At 27.5% G+C, this 26544-nt stretch overlaps 1 protein-coding gene across 3 annotated transcripts in view; it reads left to right on the top strand.

The window, feature by feature from the left end:
• The window catches only part of LOC129956526 (uncharacterized), a 232153-nt gene that overhangs the window by 78772 nt on the left and 126837 nt on the right, over positions 1–26544 (top strand). The window contains exon 1 of one of the 3 annotated variants that reach the window (XM_056068472.1): positions 13206–13247. The exons of the other annotated variants lie outside the window; for them this stretch is intronic. The gene's annotated coding sequence lies outside the window, so the exon portion shown is untranslated. Of the gene's footprint in view, positions 1–13205; positions 13248–26544 lie in introns of those variants that run through there. 3 annotated transcript variants of the gene reach the window in all.

The following is a 26544-nucleotide window of genomic DNA, read 5'->3' as shown; positions in this document are numbered from 1 at the left end:
CAAGATATTGAAGCAGAAAAAAGGAGTAAAGACCTTTATTGAAAATATACGAGAGCGTTTTGAAGAGACCACCGCCGCTGGTTTACACTATCTTAAGTGACAGTAATAACGTCTTTTCTAATTATTTTACATCTAATTGTTACGTCTAAAATGTGCAACTGATTCCAGAACTATGATGGTGTCAATATCATGAGAGCACGTCTAACAGTCATGTAGTCAGATATCCACATAAAAAATAAGCACATGCTACTAAGTGTATTTATGTTACTTACTATTTTAAGTGACCCCCTTTTTTTTAACAAACTTCACGAAAATCTTGCTGAAACAAAGTAAGGAAAAGAAGATTCATTAGACGAAAAAAAAAGAAATTTAATATTTATAGAAACAATGAAAACGATATAAGCAAATTTGTAAAATTAAGAAGAAATGTTGAAAAATATGCACAAAAAAGAAATTTTTTAACTAGCTTTTAAAATTATATATATATATATATATATATATATATATATATATATATATATATATATATATATATATATATATATATATACACGACAACGGTATCATTAAAAGATGATTTTCTTTAATTTAAAAATGTTCAAAAATCATTTATGTGTGGCATATTCCCTGACGTAATCAACGAAAGCGTCAATTTTTTCTTAACTTTAAACGTTTAAAATTCCAATGAAATAATTTCGAACTTTAAATTCGCATCATCTAAATTATATTTGTGCCTAATTTGGTAATTCTAAGCTTAATAATCTGTCTTGTGGAGCGCCAGTAGACATACAGATGCACATTCACTATTATTATTAATAGGTATTTTCTTTATTAGGATGAACAGTTGTGAGGAGTAGTTTTTGGAATTGTTCAGGTAACACACATTATTGAGTCGTGTTTAAAAAATTTATGATCTTTGAAAGAAGATGTTAATAACTTCAAGAAAAATAAGACTTCCAATAATAAATATTCAGCTTTTAAGTAGTATTTGGCAGAACAAAATTGTTTTTTCTTAGTTTTTTTATTATTATTTTAAAGGCCTTTATTGCAAAGGTAGAAAGCAAAACCGCAGTGATTTTCAACAGAAAAAAAAATGAGACAAGTTGATTGAAAGCAAACCACTTCCATTGGATTATTGCATTTGATCATAAATTATTATATTGCATTTGCGTTTTTTTTTTTTTTTTTTTAATTTCCAAAACTTTTAAAGTTTTTTTTTTCCATTCCATCTGTTGGAATATTAAAATTGGTGATGTAACAACGCACTTTGAATTCGATTTTTCGAAAACATTTCATTTGCGGTTGAAATTCATAGTGATTCTAATCCCGCATGGTTATAACATATCTAGTCAAATCTACAAGTCAAAGACTTACGGTAACTGCAAAATGGGTTACTTACTCTCTCTTCATCAAGTCATTCATGGATTACCTAGGCTGTATCTTCTGAAGCTGACTCCAATATATGGGGATAGGTAATAGAAAAAGTAATTGTGGTGCTGTCTGTTTAATGGGCCCATAATCGAGGATGTAAAGTATCTCTTAAAGCAGAGGTCTGTGAATGGGCCATGCTGCAATTGGCGTTATTTTGTGGCGCTCATTGCATCTACCTTAAACATATTGCTACTCTCAGTGACAATCGCCAATTAAGTTCCACCGAGTCTAATGCAGGCAAATGGTTGTTCAAATCCATAAGTGACAGCTTCTCCCTTTTTACGGATATGAAACAAAAACTGATCAACATTTACCCAAGAGTCTATCTGTAGATACATTTCAGAATTATCTTATTTTTAGAAAATTAATTCAAGGAAAGCACAAGATATATACATATATATTAATTTCAATTTATTCGAGTTCTTAAATTTAGTTATTTTCTAATTGTTGCAATTCAAACCTTTCATTAACTTCTGAGTTATGGTGTTTTTTTATTTCCCTACTCAGACTCTATACGCACCGAAATCGAAATACTTGCGGAATTAAAATGAGAGGAAAATTACTTTTGAAGCTACATAAGCCTTGAATACGTTCTCATAATTTCTTTTTCCTGCTTTCTGCCTTCCTCTTCGAAGTGTGTATCTTGTTGTCTTGGTTTTAACAAATAACTTTTTAAAAATATTTCAAAATTGAACCTTTTACCTAATAACTATGAAGATAATAAAGCTATGATTAAAATATTCATACGCCTGCTTCTTTTATCAGAAAATGCGTTTCACTTGTATATGGCATGAACATGCCTTGTTTGCTTTAAAAGTATGTGCATTTCAACAGGCTAGATTTTAATGTTTTTACTTTTTTTTCTTGTTTTGGTTTCATTCTCGATGTATAAACTCCTTGTGTGCCAACAAGTATACTACAAGGCTTACAAACGTAAGTCAGTACACAATTGATAGTAGGATAAATTTCAAATATGAAGATGTAGGCATAAATGCAAAGAAAAATGGGATAAACAAGAAAATACACATATATAAACAAAACGGAGACATGCAATACATATTACAATACAATTGAAGAAGCATGATCAGATAAAAATAAAATATTTAAAATACAAATACAAAAGCTTATAAGTAAATATGCAAATATATGTAGGCAAACACACAGAAATAAAGTCTGAATAATTGGGGTAAATGCTACTAATATTTGTACAAAAGGAAATGAAAGATGATTTACTCTGTACAAAGACAGATAAATGAGGAGGCCAAATGCTATATTGTTCTTTAGATAGCAGTTTCTGAGTTTACGTCTTTTAATGTATTAACGGAATTTTAATAGATTTCCTATTACATAAAGAAAAAAAACTATTAAATTCTAGTAAAGGCAAAAAAAAAAAAAAAAAAAAAAAAACTCATGGTTTTTAATAGGCTGCCCCCCCCCCTATCGCAGTAGAAATTGACAAATCACTTCGGATGAACACAATGAGATAATCGCCACGGATGGAGTAAGCTGTAAAACAATCTCTGATGCATTCAACACCATCCATCACCGGAGTGGGCTTTTGGGAAGAAACGCATTGAAATTGCGGAAGCGTCACTGATAGAATACAATCGAGATCTCTAAATTTAGAGTCGGATTACAGCGGCAAAGGAAGGAAGGAAGGGTGGGAATGATTCACTGGCCTGTAACAACACCTGGGTCTGGCTGACTGAAGAAACAGGAATAGCATGTGTTCTGAAGAAACCCTTCAAAAATTCGCAGTGAGTTTCGATTTCTCAATGTACTGCGCCGACCATTATTGTTGATAGATGACTTTGGGTTGAATAAGTTTATATTATGAGTTGCGAATTCCTACTGCTTAATTCGGTATTTTATTTGTTTGTAGCTGAGAGTTTAGCAGCAAAAAAAAAAAAAAAAAATACATTTCTGATTTGAGCTAAAATTAAATTGCTGAGAATCGTTGGCTATTTTTTCACTGCCGGGATGCAGAACGAAGATATACATAGTTTAAAGAATGCCAAACATTTAACTGAGAAATTAAAAAAAATAATTAGACTATAAACCCTATTGTTTGAAGCCCTAAAAATTTTCATGATTTCAAATTTCATGATTTTAAATTCCAATAAATAAGAAGTATTTTTTTTTTCCTGTGAGTAATTCAAGATTTCATATATTTCAGTTCATTGTTGGGTTTTTCTATAGTTTTTGATTGAAAATGCTAAAAACTGAATTTAAAATATAATTGGCAAATACTGAAAAGATAAAATAGGAAATTGAATCTATGAAGTAAATATATGCTCTTTTCATTTATTAATTATGAATTTTCGCTTCAAATATTTAATTCATTTTTTTAAAAAAATTAAGGATTTAAAGAATTAAAAATGTTTAAATATTACTAAACAGATGTTAAATGAACTATTCATTATTTTTAATTAGTTTTTCTGTATTTTTTTATTTATTTATAAACGTTTACATAACTTTTTCCGAGGATGAAAAGAAAAGAAAAAAAAAAAAAAGATGCATTGTGAAGAGTTAAATAGTAATTTCATTTAATTTAATTGTTGTAAATAGGCAGAATCTTTTAAAATTTACAAACTTTCATTATTGAAAACTTGTTGAAGGTATTATATAATAGTTGTGACACTATTTATTGATTGTTCTAAGAATCTGAAACATTTTAAATTTATAAACTGAAAGACTTGTTTGAAACATTTATTATTACATTTAAAGTTATCATTTAAAATTTATTGCATTTACATTTAACATTTATTACATTTAGTTAAATAAATCTCCCTTAAAAACATATTTTCAATGTTTAAAGAAAAAAAATCATGAATACTTACGAATAATATGTCATAATTAAACAAACATTAATTGATAAGGCATCGTATTTTCAAAATAAATATAAAAGACATATTTTTTTTCTAGTTCCTTTTAACGCTAGTGGCATAAAGCTGATAATATCAAGCATATGATTAACCTCAAAAAATGTATACAAACGATTTTATTTCTTATGTCAATAATGAAAACGATTGGGAATTTTCTTAGATATATATCAAAAAGATAGTAGGATTTTTAGTCCCGTTCCAAATATTGAAATTCAACTGATTAAATACGTCCCAATTGCATACTTTTTTGTCCTTGGACTACTAATATAATTTTTTGTGCAATGCGGTTTCGAAAATAAATCGGATTTTGAATTAATAATAATTTCAATTTTAAAATTCCATTTTTGAAAACGATTTGTTTTTTATATCGCTCTATTAATATTATCTTTTTGTTATGTTCTTAATTGTATCATTGAATTATAAGTGATAAATTATTTATGTTTGTCTTGTTATTTATCTATATGAAAATATTTTACCTTAATAAATAGTTTAATATGTTCACCTATTTTAAATTAAATATTTGCACGAAGTCATTGAGACCTTGACATATAAAATGGTATCTGTTCATTTATTGTAAAATGTATGATGGCTATTATGCTATCATTCGAATGAAATCATTAGATTTTATGTATTTTGGAAAACTAGCTGGTTAAAAAAAAGTGACACATTTTTTTTTCTTTCAAATTTGATGAATAATTGGAATGAGAAAACCTCTTATGCTGCTACGTTAAGCCAATAAGATAAGCCCATGCTTTTAAAATAAGGTTTTTGAAGTACTTTCACAATACTATTTATAAGTTAAAACGGCATTGATAAAATATATATATCTTCAGAAGTATATCTTCAAAAATACAACTTCACTGAATGATGTATCAAATAGTATCCTATATTTTTGATACATTTTAGCATAGTTTTCAAGTTTGTAAGTAAGACATTTTAGCTCATTCATTATAAATATCTGGCTGTTCACAATGTAAACAACACAATTATCAAAGTTCAAGTTCGGTATTGTACATTACTGAATAAGCCCAATGAATTGAATACTGGGAATTTCCTAATGAATCCTGGATACATGACTCTTCAATATTTATATTATTCATGGTATGCATGTATTCACGGAATTATATAGCATTCGAAAGAATAGAATCAATTCACGTGATTTATTCACTAGATTTTCTAGCCATGCATCTTATCTAATATCCTATTATATATTACAGTATGTTGTGTTGTGGCATCTGGTTTGCTTTGCTCCTGCAGGAGGTACAATGGATTTTCACCCTTAAATCACTTCAATAAGAACTTATAAATAATAAATAATTAAAATAATAAATATAATGAAATAATAATAAATATTATGTTAAAAATAAACATAAATAATTATAACAATAAATATAATGAAATAATAATAAATATTATGTTAAAAATAAACATAAATAATTATAACAATAAATACAATGAAATAATAATAAATATTATGTTAAAAATAAACATAAATAATTATAATAATAAATTAGTACATGGAATTCACATCACGTGAGTCGATTACTTCATAGAAATGGCATCAAACACTAAAACAGTGAAACTAAATTTTTTTATTGAAAGAGTTTTGAAATAAAGCTCTTTAGAAGTTAATATATTTTGAAGAATTTTTGATGTATTCGGTTTGTTATTTTTATCTGGACAAAAAAAAAAAAAAAAAAAAAAAAAAAAAACCTGGATAAATTCGAACGTTTTCACTCATTCATTCTTAATTCGGGCAATGAAGCTTCAATTAAGTTCCCCTGGGTAATACAAGCTTATGTTTGCCTTATTTTATGATCATAATTAATTATGTATATAACCGTATGTTGTGGCTAGTGTAATTAATCGATTATTATTGATAATTACTGTTCAGTGTGATAACTTGATTAATCACTTTACTAATAATTATTAATAAACGATTAATTAGGTATAATTAATCAGTTATTAATAAGTATGATAATTAGTATAACTATTTAAACACATCATAATGTATATATTACCCTTATAATTTATTTATTAAAAATAATTTAAGTTTCTTATAATTTATATATTAAAGGTTAATATACAACGTATATATTATTCTTAAGAAGAAAGTCAAAAATAAGTTTTCAACAGCTCCTTTATTCTTGCTTTCTTAGAGGCTCTCTAAAGGTTTCAGTGTGCACACAATCCCCTTGGGATAGATATCTTTATCTGGTTCTATATATACTCGTTTTCCTTGGTGTGTTTTATTTTTCTCGCCAATATTGTTAAAGAGTGTTGGCTTTCAGAAGAAATGTATATTTTTACAACTGTTAAAAGGCGCAGAATTTTCGGCAGTTTTCACAAAGCGACAGAAATTTTAGAATATGGAAATGTCATTCAATTTAAGCATGAGTCTCTAAAATCCCGAAGTAACAATTTTCTACTTTGCGCTAAGAGTTACTTTTCTTTTAAAAATAAAAATAGGTTCTACAATTTTTTTATGTTAATTTTCTTTTAACTTTCTAGTAATAATATTTATACATTTTTTAAGGAGTTATCATGGAAATTTATTAATTATCCTCATGAATATGTTTGCCTACAACTTTTTTTATACCTTGTTTCCGTAAAAATCGAAAATTATTAACTGCTGTTTGGGTTTTTGAACATGTGCTAAAAAAGAATGTTGTAATCGAACTTTTCTGTAGGGAACTATTTCATTCTACTCTTTGAGGAATGTTGGAGATCAACGTTATCAATTATGAGCGAATCGCTAAATGTTTGAAAATGTTTCGAAAGTTTTCAATACTTTGATTATTTTATTTCATTCTGAATGCAATTTTTCTTTCATTCAAAAACTATAACTTTGAGATAATGTTTATTAAAGTGGAAATCTGTTCAGAAAATGTTTGCAATTAACCATTTATAAAATACCAACATTTTTTATAGAAAATTTTCTCCTTTATAATTAATGTGAAAAGAATGTTAGCAACAAGTCTGCTTTATAATTATAGAATTAGTGACTAATTAATACAGTTGAAAAAAGACAATTTCTCATTAGTTCATCAATACATGCAATACCATGAGCTATATAAGTCTTAAAAACTTTAAAAACTGTTTAAGAATGCTTTTATAAATATACTAAAAAGCAGAAAAACTTTTGTTCTGATAAAAATGTGGAGATATCGGTTCCTTTTATTGTGATAGTCATTGTGGCTTTAAGATAAATTGTCATTCATAGTGTATTCAGCATGGCTTAATTTCCTCTTAATAGTATTTTCAGCACTTGAAACTTTTACGGGTTTTTTTCAAACTCGTATTTTTTAACAAGAAAATAATTCTTGTTTTTATTTCTGTTTCCTGTTTCAATTTCTTAAATATTTTTTTTTTTATCTTTTAACATATTTTATAATGTATTGAGTTAAATTGATTTTTAATTCCATTAAAATTTGCATTAAAATTTGCACAAAAATTTGGTACCGAATTAAAATATAGCATTGTCATCATTAATAAAAAATTGTAGGAAATTAAAGAGATTTGCTTCGCTTGAAAATGAATGAAAAAATGGATTTCTAAAATTCTGTTTTACAATTTAAAAAAAATGAATCAACTTAAATAAATCCGAGTAAATATGATTTATTATTTGATAACTGCCCCTTTCTGAAGCAACATTATTAGAACTAGATCTCATTATTTTGAATTGCGATCAATTTCAAATATTAATATTCCAAATATCCATGTCATAGAAACAAAAGAACATCCTATTTAAATAAAGCAGATCTCAGGTGTTTAATTTATGCTTCTTTTTATTTTGTTTATATGCTTACTTTCAATCATATATGATGCGACGACACCTTATTAATATTAATCTGGACCATATGAGCCGTCTATTCCTAGCCCGAGACATTGCTACCATATTTTCACAGTTTTGCATATCACAAGATTAAACGAAATAGATAACTATTTCAGATTGTTGAACTTATTTTTGTTGTTATTTTAATATATTACTATTACAGCCAAGTGATTTTTACTTATAAATTAATGTTTTACGATCCTTTTGAACTTTTGATATCCTATGAAACAAATTATTCGTAAGATCATTTCCTTCTTTAATATTTCTTGTAAGATTATATCTACAAAATTTGACGTTCTCAGATCACTAAATTATTCAAGAATGTTTAAGCAACAAGACGCAGTATCATTACATTATTCACTGCATTTCGTCGACAACGGAAGTCGTGAATTATTAAAAGGCAAAGCATACGCATTCCATTTCATTAATATCTTTATGAAGATCAAGGTAAGTTTTACAGTTTATGATTAATATTTATTTTCATTTGCTTAGCAAGGAAACGATAAAGTAAATTTTGACTCAGTGGTAAAATCGTCTGCATAAATTTGATTGAACAATATACTTCTATTTTCTTTTGTATTCTTTTTTTTTTTTTTTACGGCTAAGTGTTAACATTAAAGGGAATACTTATTAAGATATATATTTTTATTCTATAATATTTAAAGATATATATTTTGCTCAACTACTTTAGCATCTAATTTAACTTTTTAATTAACTTTCTGCTTTCAACTTTAAGAACTATGAAAGTAGCTCTATTTAGTGTCTTACAGTTCTACTTAAGTATGATTCTTCTATAAGACTTATGAATGTTAAGACTAATTTAAAAAAAAATAGTCCGGTATCTAATTCTTATCCTCCATGACAGCATGAGTATAAGATTATGATAGATTAAAATTAGCTAACTATATTTTCTAACTATAATCCAGGATGGTTGCCATGGGTAGATAACAGATTTTCTTGGACAATCTTCACCACTAAAAATAAATAAATAAACAGTGAAATCATTAATTATTAAACTTTTGAAAATGAAGAGAAAGCAGGAACAGTTGGAAGAAGCTTACCTAAAGTATTTTGCTCTTCATTTCACGATTGTTGGTTCAGGTTATTTTTTTTTTTTTTTTTTTTTTTGTATAAACTATATTGAAGTATTGAAAGTATTGAAAAAATTGGTAAAGATAATTCATTTTTTAAGACTTTTTACTTTTACAATTAAATGTAATTAATGGGTTAAGATTAGAACTTTTAAAAAATTAAACGTAATTACTAATTTAAAATTAAGACTTGAAAATTAAATGTAATTAAAGGTTTAAGATTAAGATTTTTTAAAATTAAATGTAATTAATGATTTAAGATTAAGACTTTTTTTAATTAAATGTAATTACTAATTCATGATTAAGACCTGAAAATTAAATGCAATTAATGATTTAAGATTAAGATATTTTAAAACGAAATAACTAATCATTCTTTAATATACGTTATTTATAAGTAAAAATCCGGGAGAAAGCCGATACCAGATGAAAATCGAAATTTGGTCCTAAACCGTATAATTCACGATTCTTCCATCTGATACGGGATATATGGAGACATTACTTTATGTGTTTCAAGTTAAAGTAAATAATATATAGAAACTGTGGTTGACCGAAGTTCGGATGTGCGAAGTTCGTATCTAAAATCTCAAACCACAGAGACCCTACTTTTAATTGTAATAATGAAAGCAATGCCATTCCCAGTTAGTGCATCATGCAGTATAATCTTGCAGAATATGACACGACATTAAACCATATTATAGGATATTGCGAATATTGTACAACATTATTCCATATTGTACCATATTTGTGACCTACTGGAATTACGAATAAAATGATATATCTGCGTTGAATTATGATTATGTCACTTTCATATTTATAATCATTACAATCATAAAAATCTTATATCTAAGATTTTTTTTAATCTATTCAATCAATTCTTTTAGTTAATAATTCGTTTGCTTGCATCAAATATTTGCTGCCTTATTTAAAATTCAAAAGTGATATTCTTGGTGAAATTCCTTTGAAAATTAGAACTCATTACAAATTCTTGCGCTTCTCAGAAAACGTGTGTAAGTTACAAATTCCGTAAATGATGCTCAAATGGTGATGTTACAAAGTGTAGTACTCGTCTCATAATTCTTTTCTTATATTAAGCAATGCTTCTTTGGAATTTTAATTAACCTTTAGTCGAAAAATATAATTAAAAATATTTATCTCAAAGTGAATATAAGTGAAATTGATATCCGAGGGTTTTAGGCTGACTTTCGGAATCTAAACATTTCTTTTTAAAAATAAACGGGCATTTCCTGTTTTATATTCTGATTGACCTTAACATATTTCTTTACAATCCTTTAAAATATTTGCATTTAGTCAGTGAATCACAGTCAGTCAACTATTTCAACCATAGTCAGTGATTCCTTCTTTGGAATAAATTAAGATTTTTCTTTTTTTATGACGCACAGAATTTCGAAGGCGAGCTATATTTAGCTGCATTGATTCGACGCAAACTTCTAAAAAATGACATATATTCGTACGGTAACATCTTATTTTTGTATTATTTTAAGATAAAATATTTTTATTTTAAAATTTGTAACAATAGTGGAATATCTAAAACAAAGTATTTGCTTATATTGCATATCAGTTAAATAAACTATTCTTATTTGTAATTTGATACTGTTATTACTATTAACATCCATATAGAATATATTCTGTAAGCCATACCAGATAAAAAGTTGTGTCCTTTCTCTAAAAACAAATTGCAAACGTTTATAAAATAATAAAATATGCAATACACCATCTCGTGTATAGAGCCAAAATTAACCCCATATATTCCATACCGTTGCTTGATAAGTACCACCACATATCACAACTTTGAAAATTCCGAAAATAAAATTAAAAAAATTAATTACGAATATTACGCATAATAATGAACAATTCCCCTCCCTTCTTTTTAAATCAGAATGCAATCTCATGATTACACCAGATTTGATAGGGGAAATAAAAAGTGAAAAAAAATTATAAAAGAATCTGCTTTTTCTTCTTATTATTATAAAACTAGATACTAAGGTAGGCAATATGGCTACCTAAGCAATTATATTGTACAGATTTAATCGTCAAGAGGATATGTGGATTTCTTGATTTATAAGTATTGGCATTTTTTACGTAGTAAAAAGGTTTTTTCTTTTGATTTTTTTGTGATGCTTGTAATTTTTATCCTTCTTTGGCTTTCCGTAACAATAGTGACATCATATCTATGTTGCAAATGTAAAAACAGGCAATTAAAATTAAAAATGTAAAGTAATGTTGAAAATGTAATGGATAGGCAACAATTTACAAAGTTTTATTGTTTATAAAAATTGGTGAAATCATTAAAGTGGCTGGGACTTGGTGACTGTCTCTTTGATTTTTCTAATTATTTTAAATGCATTAAATATGCTATGACTTTATATATGTCATATTTTTAGGTATATATACTTTATATTGATTACTATTATTTTTCGCTCAGAAATTAATGCCAGAAGAAAAACAAATGAAATGTTTGATTTTAAATAAAACCTAATAATTTTAAATTAAAAATTTTCATTACGTAAATATTTATGAATGCAATAATTGCCCTGATTGTATAATAGTTATTAATAAATAGTAACTAATTAAATTAACACTATGCCACTGAATTTTCTGAATCATGCATAATTGTACCTTCCTAGGATTTGGTAATGCGAGAGAAATTACATAAGATAATATTTGAAACTTTCCTTTTAAATGTAAAACTCGTAGTGTAAGATGAAAACAGTTTAATTTGAGCATTTTATCCTGAAATCGCTCGTGATTCGATTTTCTTTTCTTTGAAACTTTAAATTTCCGACTAAAATAATTTTAAAATATCGCCTATAATTCTGATTTAACTAAGCAAATATGTTTAAAGAATTTTTTTTATTCCTAAATAATTGTTGTTTTTTAAATTACTCCCGTGACATGTGTCTGTTGTGATTGTAAGTGAATACTGATTTAAGCATTAGATGTAATTCACTCGGACACGATTATTAATTCTAGAATATTTTACTGTAACGAAAATAGATAGCGCCCAGGGTAAATGTAAAAGTTTCTTTTTTTGTCCCAGTCGTCATGGAAATGGCTCCCAGCACATCTATAACACCTCGCCTTCCTTTCACTATGTCACTACATAATTGTACAAGTATTTAAATCATAAAGAAGTGCATCTTCTATAACAACAACAATAACTTTGAACAATTAAGACGCGAATCAAAAAGGTTATAAAAATATGATAAATTTATATTAAAATTCAACTACTTATTTGAACGTGTAATCACATTCTCGCAACAATTATTAACAGCGCTTAATACCGCCTGTTTCCTTATTAAATACAAATGGTGAAATTTAGACTAGGAATGAAAAAAAAGGAAGAGGTTTAACACATGTTGCTTCCTCCTGAACACAATTACATACCTCTAAAACAGCACACTCAATCCACGATGGACAATATTCACTTTCAATCACAACATCATCTCGATCACCGCCCATCCCTGAAGGTTTGTCAAGTTCGAGCATTATTATGGTTTCTCCCCCCCCCATACTCATCTGTGAGCGACCTCGTAAAATCCAGTAGAGCAAAACGTTGTGGCAGAGCGTTCGCTTTTTTTTTTTTTTTTCGTCGTCCTTGACATTGCTGCAGAAGCAACTCATCCCATTCACCAAGCATAGCCAACCCACTCACCTATACACGCCAGCAACAGAGAGATAGAGGAAGGGCGGAATGGATATTCTTCTTTGGATAGAAGAATTAAAAAGAAATAAATAAGCCAAGAGTAAAATAATAATAATAAAAAAAAACATGTCACCGATCCAGTTTTAGTATGGATGTTCGTTCACCTATACCGGACGAAGGAATTTTGCTCTTGCGAGCGCGTATATGTCTGTACTGTGACTTATTCAGCTGTTGATTATGGGTTAGGTAATTCGGTTAGGTGCCAAACACCTGGATGTTAATCATAGGATGGTGAATTGTTTCGTCATGGATTCGTAGAGGATTGTACACGAAGGAATGAGGTAATGTAGCCTTAAGACTGCAGCGTATTGTGAGATAAATTATTTCTCTTTGTTAATTTGTTTTTCCCTTGATGGAGTTGCTGAAGTTTCTTTCCCGATTATAAGGGAATGTTGTTGCTCTCAGAAGTGTCGAAATTTCATAGAATTTTCCTTGGTTTCTTGTTTGGAAATATAATGCTGTGCCATGTACTGATTTATTGCTGTTTTAACCCTCAGACAGATGTATCTCTACATCGTGCTCTGTTATGAAATTCATAATTCGCGTTTAATTGAATGTTTCCAGAAAAACTAGATAAAGATATTATTCTGTAAATTGAAAATGCAGATATTAAACTCTATCAATATATATAAATTTTGGAAACATCATGTCAAAAAATACTATTTATTTATTGATTTTTTTTTGATTTTTTTTTACACTGAGAACCTAAAAATAGTATGATAACAATAATCGATTTCTTAAAAGATTAGTGCTTAATTTCATTCTCTTCGATAGTTTGAGATCTTTTCATAAATCTAATATACAGACAGAGTTCTCGCAGTTGCGAATTTCCATCTAGGCAAACCATGTCACTGAAGCTAAAGTGGAACACAAGAGGTCAATTAAAAAACTTATTTTCCTAGCTGATAAATAGATTTGAAAAGAATACAAATTTTATGAATGATTAAAAAAATAAGATAATACTGATACTTTATCAAATATCCTTGATCACGTTTAGATTTGTTTAATTGACTTCAGTTAGTTAATAGAATATTTATAAAACAGAATGCATTCATATTTTTAACAATAATAAAATAAATAATATTAACAAAATAAATCATTTGCGTATGGAGAATACAGAGAAATACGGAATTATATTGAACATCTCTTAAAAGAAGAGGCTTCATAATGTATGAGTAGTGCATAGGACTGCAAAATATCTAAATCTGCCATTGAATTCTCTTAAATTTTAGAAGTAAATAAAGACAATAATTTGAATTTGCTCTAATTTTGAATTGTTATGCGAAGAAATTGTTTTATTATTATGAGAATTTTTTTTAATAAATTAGCTTGTAATTAAAAATTAAGTTATTTAAAAATCTTTGTGGTTTTAAAGTATTAATTCTTTTTTTCATAATAAAATAAAATGTGATTACTGTTTACTAAATATTATAGCGGCAGAATTTTCCACAACTCTTTAAATATTTTTAATTTTAATTTTGAGCGCTAAAATACGCTCAAAACGTTTATATGTTTTAAAATAATACAGTGATAAACGGTTTCTGTCTATTATTCTACTTCACATTCCATTATTATTATTTTTTTAAGAATGGTATTTATTTTATTGTAAAAAGCCTGAAAAATTACGATTAATTTCGTTTTCTTGTAAGGAAACTCAATAATTCATAATTATTTCTACTATAGTTTGTATATTTAATAGAAGTATTAACATTTTATGTTAAATAAAAAAAAAGTGTTATTAATGACACAAAATAACGGAGTGTTACAAAAAATTTTTGATACAAATATAAGACATAAATTTGGGGATAGGAAAATTTTTCATCTTTCTTGTTTATTTCCCATTTAAGACATTTTGTTCAACAAATATAATGAATATAAATATAATATATATTAATATATAAATAAAATTATTAGGGATGAGAACATTCTCTCCAATATTTATATCTCAAAGAAAACGTTGACTCAATGGATTTTATTTCCAAATGTTAGTAAAATCATTAAATTCATTAAGGTATAATTAAATAACCTTAGACAAATTATATTTGCAGCTATTAGTGCAGCTTATATATTAATTCGAATTTACTCGATTGTGTTAATTTTCTTGAAACATCTTGAAGAATGTTTCATTTATAATCTGCTAGGAACATGAATCAATAATAATAATAATAATAAAGAAAAACATTTATATAACAGAATTGCTATTGATATTTAAATTGCATGCGAAATCAGACGATGCATTCTTAGCACATCATAAATTCTCGAAGTACATAAATATGATACGGAAAAAAAAATGGCGAAATCTTTTCCTATTCAATTTATCATCCATTTCGAAACATCCGCCTCCAGTGTTGCGATGTTAATAACAAATCTAGATGTCATATATCTAGAAATTAAGTCTTCGTCCCTGACCTGACGGTGACATTTTCTTGTGTGAAATATTGGTGCTTCTTAGACGCTTCTATCTACTCGCATTCTTAGTCTGAAGCATTGTATACTTTTTTTGTCATCGAACTTTTGGCGCACAAAGGGTCTTGTCAACAATGCAGCGCAAGAATGGAATTCATTTTCTACCACCCTTTTGTGGTGCCATGTTTTTTTCGATCCGATTGGCTTTGCATGCTGGGAGTTGGTGCTGTTATCTTGATATTTTGTTCGATGGCAACGCCATCAATCAAGTCGAAAACCCCAGGAAGGGAAAAGCAATCGTCCTCTGCGACGGATTTGTGCAGCGAGATTTGGCAGAATTCCGTCCTGGTTTGGTGATTGTTTGACTTAGGTGCTTGTTACTTCGGATTGATATCCCTTTCTTTACAAATCAGATTTTTTTTAAAAATAAAATAACGGTCGGGAAACGATCTGAACGCTTTCTTTTAATGTTAATAAAAAGCGATTCTTTCTGTTATGTAATGATTCTCATTTCTCTTGAAACAATACTTGGCACATTTGTTTTATTTCTGCCACTGGAGTCATTCCTCGAAATTTCCTCTATTTATTTATTTTTCAAAACACTAATTTGGTTTATTTCTTGTTTTTAATGATTCATTTTTTTTTTTTTGCGTTAAATTAATTTTTTCTAAAAGAATAAATTGTCTATGTTCAAAAGTTTTTTTTTCAAAATATTTTTTTTTAATAATATACTTTAATTCCAAGCTTTTTGAATTACGGAAACTAGGAAAATAATGATTATATAATAATTTGCTACAAAATTATTTTTTCTAGAACCTTTATTTTTAGTATTAACAACTGTTTTAAATCTTTTATTATATTGGAGTAAAATCTGCTTCTCTGTTTTTATTGTTAGTTCTGTTCAGTGAATTTTGAAATTTTACGGAAGATAATGAATTGGGTCTTTTCTTTTTACATTTTTTATGTCATCTTACTTTATTTTGTGAGTCATGTTTTGTATCAATAGAGTGTATTTCTCTATCAAATTGACTTCAATAATTAATTATCTGACATAGATTTTTATTTTCATATTCCAATATTCGACATATTATTTGAAGTGCTTCCAAAAATCTGCTTCTGTAAGTTGAAAATTAAAATAGAAATAATTAATTGCATTTTAATTATTCACAGTTCTATTTAATAAATAATTTTTAAAATTATTTCCCCCTTTATTCCATGGTTCCATAGTAATTTTCTGTTTGTGAAGTAGCACTGTATACAGTAATTACTTTTAAATTTGGCTGAAGATTTTTTTAATACCATGTTCTGATAATACACATTTACAAAGTTTATCTTGATTGTAAATTAATCAAATTAATTTAACATGCAGATTAAAGTTATTTTCTAATTCTCCTGATTATCAACATATTTTTTGTAACTTGTATTTGACAACGAAATCGCATTCGTTATAATTTTGGTTTTTACTAGCTAATAACTACATACGAAAATTTAACATTTTGAAAAACTCCATACATTCTACACTTAGTTTAATCGAAACTAAGTTTCGTTTTCATGTTGAAATAGCTAGGAAACGACAGATGACAAGAATTATTACGTTAAAATTCTTTCCTTTCATCTAATAAAAATAATTCTAAAAAAAAAGATTTTGTCACTTATATTTAAAAAAAATCTATTAAAGGATGAAGAAAAAAAAAATCCTTGAAAACTTTTATTCCTTAGAAAAGTTTTAAGCTCTCTTTTAAGTGTAACATATATATTTTTTTATTATTATTATCCGACTTGCACATTTTATTTGCCAAAAATAGCTTTCCTCCTAAAAATGATTTACAAAAAAACAATCAAAGAATTAGGTACACGTCTTAACTTTATAAAAAGACTTATTTTTAAGAAGTTTCAAGGGGTATTTATAAAAAAAAATTCTAAATAAGATATCTGGGAATATCACTTCTTTAAAAAAAAGCCCGCATCATTTGAAGTTTCAGAATTTTCAAATGCCTTCCTTCCTTTTTACAAGCTTATAGAGCGATATCAAAAGTGGAAACAGATGATGAGTGGTTTGTTGAGAAAAGTCTAAACATCAATGCATATCTAACTGATGACGTCAGTCTAGATTCTGATTAGCAGTGGCGGATCTTTTAACTAATGAATGAGAAGGCTCTAAGACTACGGATTTAGAAAAGGGGGAAAAAAACCTTTATTTTTTTTAGTTTCTAAATAAATAATTTTTTAAATGTAAATTCTATGACTGATGAAATATTAGAATACCAATATACTGACAATATACTTCATTGAAAATAATTGGTCAGATATCACAGCTATTACTGACTAAATAGAATATTTATAAAATCAAATGTTTGCATTATTAATATTGTAGTCAAAATTAAATAATGAATATTATGGACTCCTAATAGGTAAATAAAAACAATACATTTGCATAATGTTACTGAATTAAAAAAAAAATGTTTTCCTAAACCAAATCATTAACATGTCAAAAATATGTTGAAATGGGAAATTAAATTCATTTAAGCAGCGCATTAAAAAAGGGATCTGATAATGTGTTTTGCAGGACCGCGAAATATCTGAAACCACCGTTCACGATTAGCATCTATCGAAAACTTTACATGAGTCTTTACGTTACTTTAAAATATACATGAGAGTCATCTTAAAAATTAGGAACTCTGAAAATCGTTGAAATCTATCCATTTGAAGTTTTAAAGAAATCCATCAATACTATAAATCTAAGATTCTTTTTTCCAATTACGTAATTCGTGATATAAAGAAATCCAACGTATACGATATACAGATCTTATGGCGTGTATCGTGAAATCCAACGTACTGCTACAATAGTGTTACCAGTTAGCTAGTATAACCAATTAGCTCTCTCTATATAAAACGTTGTCATGCGTAACATAAAAATCACTCTTATTACTCATTGTAGAAAAAAAAAGTTAAATGTAAACAATCATACGAATTTCAAATGATAACAATGCACGTTTTTACAGCTACCTGGAATTTAATATTTTGCATATCTAATTAATGTAACTTCAAAATATTATTAGAATTTTTTTGGAAAGGGTTCGTTACGTCACCAAAAGGTCCAGTCCAGTCAGAAGAAAGAAGATATAAAAAAAATCAAGAAATAAGCTTCAAACAGAAAATTTAAATCGAGAGCCAAAAATAGGCTTAACCGTCCCTCGATAAGTAATCGCTATCACTTGCCTACAGAAATGAATGTTTATATCTTCCAAAATAATTATCTTGCAAAAAAATATTCTTTGTATTATCTTAAGTCTCAAAAAAATTACCATTTTAATGATATCAATTTTATTTGTGCACATTTTTTCGCTTAATTTTAATAATATTTTTAACTCAATTTAAAACGCTATTCATAATAATGTTTTTAAATGCTATGATGGAATTGAAACTCATCCATGAAAACATTCAATTGCGTGTTTTTAGCAAGCGTTAATTTCGTCTTAAAATTTTCACTTCCGCGTTTATTTTGTCATTTCTCTAACCTGCAGTAAACTAATTCAATTGAATTTATGTTTTTCTGCCGTATCAAATAACAAGGTAAAATGATTTTTTAATGCATTCCATACCCCCAGTAGAATACTAGAATACATTTATGTTTGTTTGTGTAATGATATACAGTGAAAAGAGAGGAATAAAAAAACGTGTTGGTATAAATTTCATAGCATTGACTATTTTAGCACCATAAAACAACAAGAACAACGAAGAAATGATGTTGACTCAATGATCACTATGCGGAAAGGGTGAAAAAAAATTTCCATTTCATATATTTCTGGAAATGGATTGTTTGGACTTCATCCAGGCACATTGGCAAAGAGAAGAGTATCTCGGGCGCCGTGCCTACATATCTGTAGAGAAATGCAGAGAACGCTATAAACGTAAGGCATTTCTTGACGTAAGGTGTCACTGGAGTGCAAATACGGATTTGCATTGCATGAATCAGAGGCGGAGGGTGAGAAATAGGCCTTGAAGAAGCGTCGCGTTTTCAAGACTTGTGTGTTTAATTATTCAGCATATATTAGTTTTGATACCTGAAAACGAAAAAAGTTAATTATGACTTGGACATTGCATGAAGAGTAAGACACATTTGAGTCATTTGCATCTGAGAAGTTATTTTGAGTCCACAATTAAATAAATATTAGTTGGAATATAATACTACAAATCGGTGAAGTTTGTAAGATTTTATCTTTTAAATATTTTAATATACAATAGTAAAGGTATACTGAGAATTTAGAACCAAATATAATAATTAAAATAAATAGGAGAAACAAATTAAGGAGCCTGATTGTTTATTATAATGGTAAATCAAAATCATAACGGTTGTCGACGTCCAATTCATTTGCACCGGGTGGGAAAAAAAGCATTCATTACGTCTACGGCATCTGATAAGTTGCTATATGATTGAACTAAATAATATTTCACATAAAATTTTTACAATGCTACAATCTTTACCTATATAAGTTTTTAAAGGCAAATTAAATATTTATAACATTTTTACAAAATTCTTTAAACTTATTTTTTATACGTTATTATACTGGTGCATGTTTCTTCCGTTTTATCTGATCATGGTCCAAAAATCGGGGACCATGTAAAACAGCCTTATGTAACTTCAAAACAGAAAGCTAAACTATGTAGAATTTGATATCATCACCAGCTATTCAAGTGCAAAAAGGTATAAAGTAAGCAATATATAAAACCTGAATAATATTCTTTTAGTAGAATTATAAGAAAATTTATATAGAGAGATATACACAATTTCACAAAATTCGCCAATTATTTTAAATTTGAGAAGTAAAGTTTTAGATATTATGTCACAGCAATAAAATTATTCAGGAATTTAAGTTAAACGACATTCAAAATTTCTGCTTAATTTAAAATTAAAGTTTATTTTTAATATACAACAAAGAGTCCCTTACTAGTTAGTTTTGTACAGATCTTATATATTTATTGATCATTCAATTTAAAAATAATGCTAACTCTTTTACTTCTTGCTAAGTGTATTTATTTTATTCTATTTATGTTTTGAAAAATAATTCAATGATATACTCAATATTTGATTCCGGTAATACGACTGCATTATTCAAATTTAATATCGCTCATTCTTTCTTCTGAATTCTCCCTTAATATTGGCATAACTTGCATTGAATAATTAGTTTCGAGGTAATGCTTCTTAATTATGCTTCAAAATTGCTTAAATTTCTCTCCGAATGATTTTAGTTTGATTAATTTTTTTTTTGTTTACTTATGGCAATGATTTTTAAATAGAGATGCTAAAGGAATTTTAACCATTTCCATATATCTTTCTTTCAGTATAATAAAATGGGTAAGGAGCGTCCTCTGTAAAGTAATTTTCCTCTCAATGTATTGATTTTAAAAAGTTAAATCAGCGAATTACACTTTTACGTCCTTTTAACGTTCTTTGTTATTTATGATATCTGCATTTACGACCAGAAAAGAAATTTATAGATTTTTAAATAAAATATAATACATATATATTGTATATGTTTACTCCTCACACAACACATTAATCCTCCAGACTACTATTTAAACCCCTTAAAATGAACCACGCCATGTCAAACACAAATTTTATTAACACACACAGAACTGATAGAAAAACATATACATGTATGCATTAAGTCATGTGGTTACATTCCAATCAGGCGGGGTGGAGAAAAAAAGCGCGCAAACAGTATGTGTTTTACATTATACACACTGGCTATGCTAAGATTGAATAATTATATTTAATTTATTATTTTTGAAAATCTTTGAATAAAAATATTGTTGAAAAATATAAATTCGATATATATGTATATACATATTTCTTCCCCTACAATATCATTGCTATCTATAAAAAATCTTCCCTATGAAATATAAAAACTATAATTCCAAATATTTGAAGTAAGTGAAGCATACTATAATCAGAAAAGTGACTGTGAACTTGTAATCGAATCACAAAATTGGTGCAAGAGTGTCCCGTAATAAGATAAATGAGTGGGAAGTTTCTCTGGGAATCGGTTTTAAAGAAAAATTTTGAACAACTGGTTGAAAGGTATAAAGGCTTGTAATATGCTTGTTGATTTTTTTTTTTTTTTACTTTGAATTGCATTGTAACATTTGCTACCATTCAAACAGAAAATTGGTGGCAGATAACTTTATAATTCAGACAGCAGATTGCCGATATAGTTCCATAAATATTGTTCAATTGGTACAGAATTCAGATTAATGTGCCTTATTTTGTAAATTTGTTTCCTTCTGCTCACTTTCAGAAAATAATTTCAGTCATTCAAATCTGTGAATTTATTGAAACATTTGCATCGTCCATATAACGATAATGTTAAGAATATTAAATCTATTGTATTATAAGATAAATGAGCTGAAAGAGTTGTGGATTTAGATACTTTCTGTCCATAGGCAGTGCATATTAGTAGATTCCTCAGTTAATAAATTGGTCTATTTAATTTTAAATTTCACTATATTTTTAACTTCATCATCATGTTGATTATTTATTTTAGACTCCCCTTTAATTTATTTACTTTGTCAAAGTTCATTTTTTTTTTATTTCTTTACTATGGCTCAAAATTGTCTGGCATCTATATCTGTCCATCATGTATGTATGTATGTGTATGTATGTATATATATATATATATATATATATATATATATATATATATATATATATATATATATATATATATATATATATATAGAGAGAGAGAGAGAGAGAGAGAGAGAGAGATGGATAGATAGATATAGATATAGATAAAAAATGTAATCCCAAGCTAAAATACCTTTTAAGTATTTTCATAAATGATTCGGGCACAATTTTTAATTTATTTATAAGGTTTTATTGTAAAAAAATAATAAAAAATAAGTAAAATCTGTATAAAAATTAAAAAAAAATATCCTGTACCATAAATATAGACATTGTCTGAACTTTATTTAGAAATATTATTATTTAAATATTTATTTTCATCAGACAATTATTTATTTACATTTCTTGAAATTATTTATCGTCTGCCTTTCTGACTTTTATTAGTTTGGAATAATTTTTTCCGCTTTTTTCCGATTAACTAATAGATATTTTTATAAGTTCGATAAAATGTCCTGAGGTAAAAAGATTGCGTAAGAATTGGTCAACAAAATTTTGGATTTAAAACTTAGAAGTGATCATCCGAAAGATAAATCCATGGTTTTAAAGAGATATTTAAAAAGTGTTTTCAAAATTTTGTATAATGAAGACAAGTGGTCTAGTAAGAACATACTTGGTTTACAAGGAATGACATCTATATGCAGTGACAAAATTTTTCTAAACATGTCATTACGACAAATTACATTCGATTTTGGAGTGTATCAAAAAATACCATTAACAGAGGAATACTGGAACCTAAACGATTAAATCTCAAGAAAATGTTCAAGAAACCGTGCGTGAAATTACACTACAAAATTGGACGTTTAAAAAGAATAGAGAAATTTGTTGTGGTGATAATTGACTGTCAACAAGTGTATAGTATGCAAATTATACGTTCTTCTTTGAAGTTGCTACAAGTTGTATGCAAATTATACTTTCTCTGTTTGAAGAATATGATCTCGAATCTCATATATGTTTATAAAACTGGTGATAAAAATTTGAGCCACATTTTGGACATACAGCTCCTCAAATTTCAAAATTCAATACCAATATGGATAGACGAGCAATAAAAAAACTCTCCCTGTCGACGGATTTCCTTTAAAATATAAGTAAGTAAAATGTTAATCAAAATCTCAAGTATTTAATTTTTTTGACGATTGTAATATTTTCTTTTTGTATACGATAAACTTTATCTTAAATTAAATATTTATTATCTCTTGATGTATCCTCTTTACCCTAGTAACACACACATATATGGCATAATTTTGAATGATATTACTAAACAGTATTTGTAATATTATATAGAATTGCTGAATATTAAATAATATCATTTAATATAATATCGCATAATATTGTTCAACAGACTGGTGCTTCCTAGGTGTTAAAATATGTATCGAATATCAAGCTTTAATATTTAAGACTGGGGTAAGAAAACTTTTCCAGAGTACGAGCTACTTCTAATTTTTTCAAGGTGTTGCGGTCCACCCAGTGGCGTAGGTCTACAATATTTATCATACCTTAATCATTATATATGTGGATCATTATAATATGAACTTACCAACATAACTACAAACATAATAATAACAGCAAATTGCAAACATAATAATAAAAGTCACAAAAATTATAATATCCAATGATGCATTTAATATCAAACAAATCAAAATAAAAAATAAATCCTTTTCATCTAAAGTTAGTTTTCGTAGTTATAGTTAGAAGAAGATTTAGGCTACATACTGTCCGCCAATCTTGCTATTATTATTATAATTACTAACTGCTAATCTTGCACTGGATTCCAAGGGGTCGTCTGTGTGACGGGGGCGATATGTTGTCTTAATTATATTCATAATTGAAAATGCAGATTCACACAGGTAGGTAGAGCCATAGAAAGATATTAAACGATATGCAACTTTTTTTAAAATTAGGATACTTTACTTAGTCAATCAGATTCCAAGATTTATTCTGAACTACGTGCTTTTAAAATTATGTCATTTTGAAGGAGAAAAACTTAGTTTTCTTCAAGATATAAACAGAATATAATGTTCCATAAATATGTTTCACTCTTAGGTCTTAGTAAAGGCGGTCACTCCAAAATGTCTTGACGGTTCACCGGTCGATCGCGATAGACTTAATGTCCATCCCCGATTTAAGACATCCAGAAAATGCCATATTACATTTTAGATTTTCAAAAAAATATTCAGTAGTTTAAAAAAGAACTTAATTGAGTCATTAGTTTCAAAGAATTAAGATTTATCCTTTAATATCTAAAATGCAATAATTTTTCATCTATAACAAAGTCTATTACTGATTTCTTTTAGAACTTCAAATAAATAGGCTTGTGTACTCGGTTCGTCCATGGACTGAATACTTTCTCAATTCCATTTCAAATCGCGAAAGATTTACGTTTTCGTGCATTGATTTTGGCAGCTCAAACTTCACCTCAAACTCAAACAACAAATCGAAATTTCCTTCCCAAATGCTAATTCACACATATGTTGACGGATAAATATGTTTGAGCCACCGTTGCGCACATCGTTTCATTACAATCTCCGGAATAACAGTCTCGATTGGGAGCGTCCGTGGATTTGATTTGCATTCAAATTCAATTCATTAGAGTAATTCAATCTGAAATTCCGTTAGAGAAACAATGTTGCTATGGGAACAGTATTGCCTGGAGCTGCGCTCAACAGAAATTAAAGATTGTATCCCCTAGAATAAATCTTGTTTCCATAAATATTTCACACAAGCAAAATCTTAAATATTTCTTAAAGTAAATTTTCTGAATAATCCATATCATCTGAAAATCAAATATAAAAGGTTTAGAATTTAAATAAATTATTTAGAAGCATATATTGACGGATAACGAATTATTCATCGTTTTCTGATATTTTGTGCACAGAAAATATAGTAGTCGTCAAGAAATCAATTAATTTTGATTTTTTTAAAAATTCTTTTTAATTGTAAAGGGTGTCCAAAAATTAACGCAGCATTTGAATTTGCCACCATTTGTGCAGTAAATTGGTGACATCCGTATTAAAAAAAATCTTTTGACAGCTGATAGTTTAGGATTAGTAAAAATGGAGAATTATACGATGTAATAACGTGTTTTCATTGTTGAAAAATATTTCAAAAATAATGAAAGTCTAGCGACCACAGCTCGAAAATTTGGGACCTGGCCCCCTAGATCGTGCCATTTAACACCATTGGTTTTTTAAGGGGTTATTTGAAATCAAAGGTCTATACCAACAGGCCCACAAGGTATGATGCAATTTAACACAGCATCAACGAAATTCAGAAACATTTATTCAAAATAGTATCGGATAATTTCGACAAAAGAGTGCATATATGCCCAGCAAAGCCGTGGAGGCCATTTGCCATATATATCATTCTATACAAAAAAATCCTATTCTGTGTCTTTTAAGATTCAATAAATTATAATAATTTAAAGGAGAAAAAACTGTGTTTTTTAGTTAATTCAAATCTTGTGTTGACATGTTGTTCTATCGTGTAACGCTCCATTTTTACTAACCCTAAGTTGTTCAAATCAACCTATCAGCTGTTCAAATGTTTTTTTAAATAGGGTTGCCAATGCTTTACTATACGAATGGTGGAAATTCAAAGCTTGCATTAATTTTGTGACACCTTTTATTATTTGATTTTTATTAATAATCGTTTAAATTTTAGATTTTTCTCACGTTTTTTAATTTTTTGTTTTCTAATTAAAATTATCTAGTAGAATGCAAGTATTGCTAAATTAATCTGATTTTATTTTCTTTTATACTCCAACCGACAAAGAATTCGAGATTTTGAGAATTTTGACTCTGAATGAAATTTTGGATGGAAATCAATTAAGAGAAGAAGTTTGTCTGTTTATATGTTCGTCTGCATGCGGAAACAGCTTTCAAATTTTATTACATATATCTGTATGGAACTACTTAGACATACATATTTAATATATTACCTTGCCTTTAAAACTGTAACGTGTAACAAATTTTGGATCAAATTACACAAAAGAATGCGATATTATTTCTAAATGCGTTTTCCTTTATTTTCAGTGTGCGATAAGTTCGACTAAATTCGGAGAGGAATTTTCAAGAAAACAAATATTTTAATGTTTATATGTTTGTTTTTATTAATATAAGCATAAAATGATGAATAAACGAGAAATTATTTAAATATATACTTTTGAAGAAAAAGCATATTTTGATGTAAATTTTAGCATTTATTTAGGAAAATTAGGATTATTCTAGAGAAAATAATTGTTATAGTTTTTCATTTTTCTTTGTAACATTGAATGTATACGCATCTTAGAATGTAACTATCTATTATCTACGAATTATATTCAAAAATAAATAAAATTGTGTGTAATATATGAAATTATCTATGAAATTTTCGAATTTTTTCAACAATATTTGCATTAAACAATCGTAAATCCACTTCAAGAGCATTCAACATCAGATCCATAGTTCTTTGCATTCTGCATACTATAAGGAGAACGAATTATAAATTCCATT

The sequence above is a fragment of the Argiope bruennichi genome, chromosome 2 (assembly GCF_947563725.1).
Source record: "Argiope bruennichi chromosome 2, qqArgBrue1.1, whole genome shotgun sequence".
NCBI lineage: Eukaryota > Metazoa > Arthropoda > Arachnida > Araneae > Araneidae > Argiope > Argiope bruennichi.
This window is presented reverse-complemented; position numbering and strand designations above follow the sequence as displayed.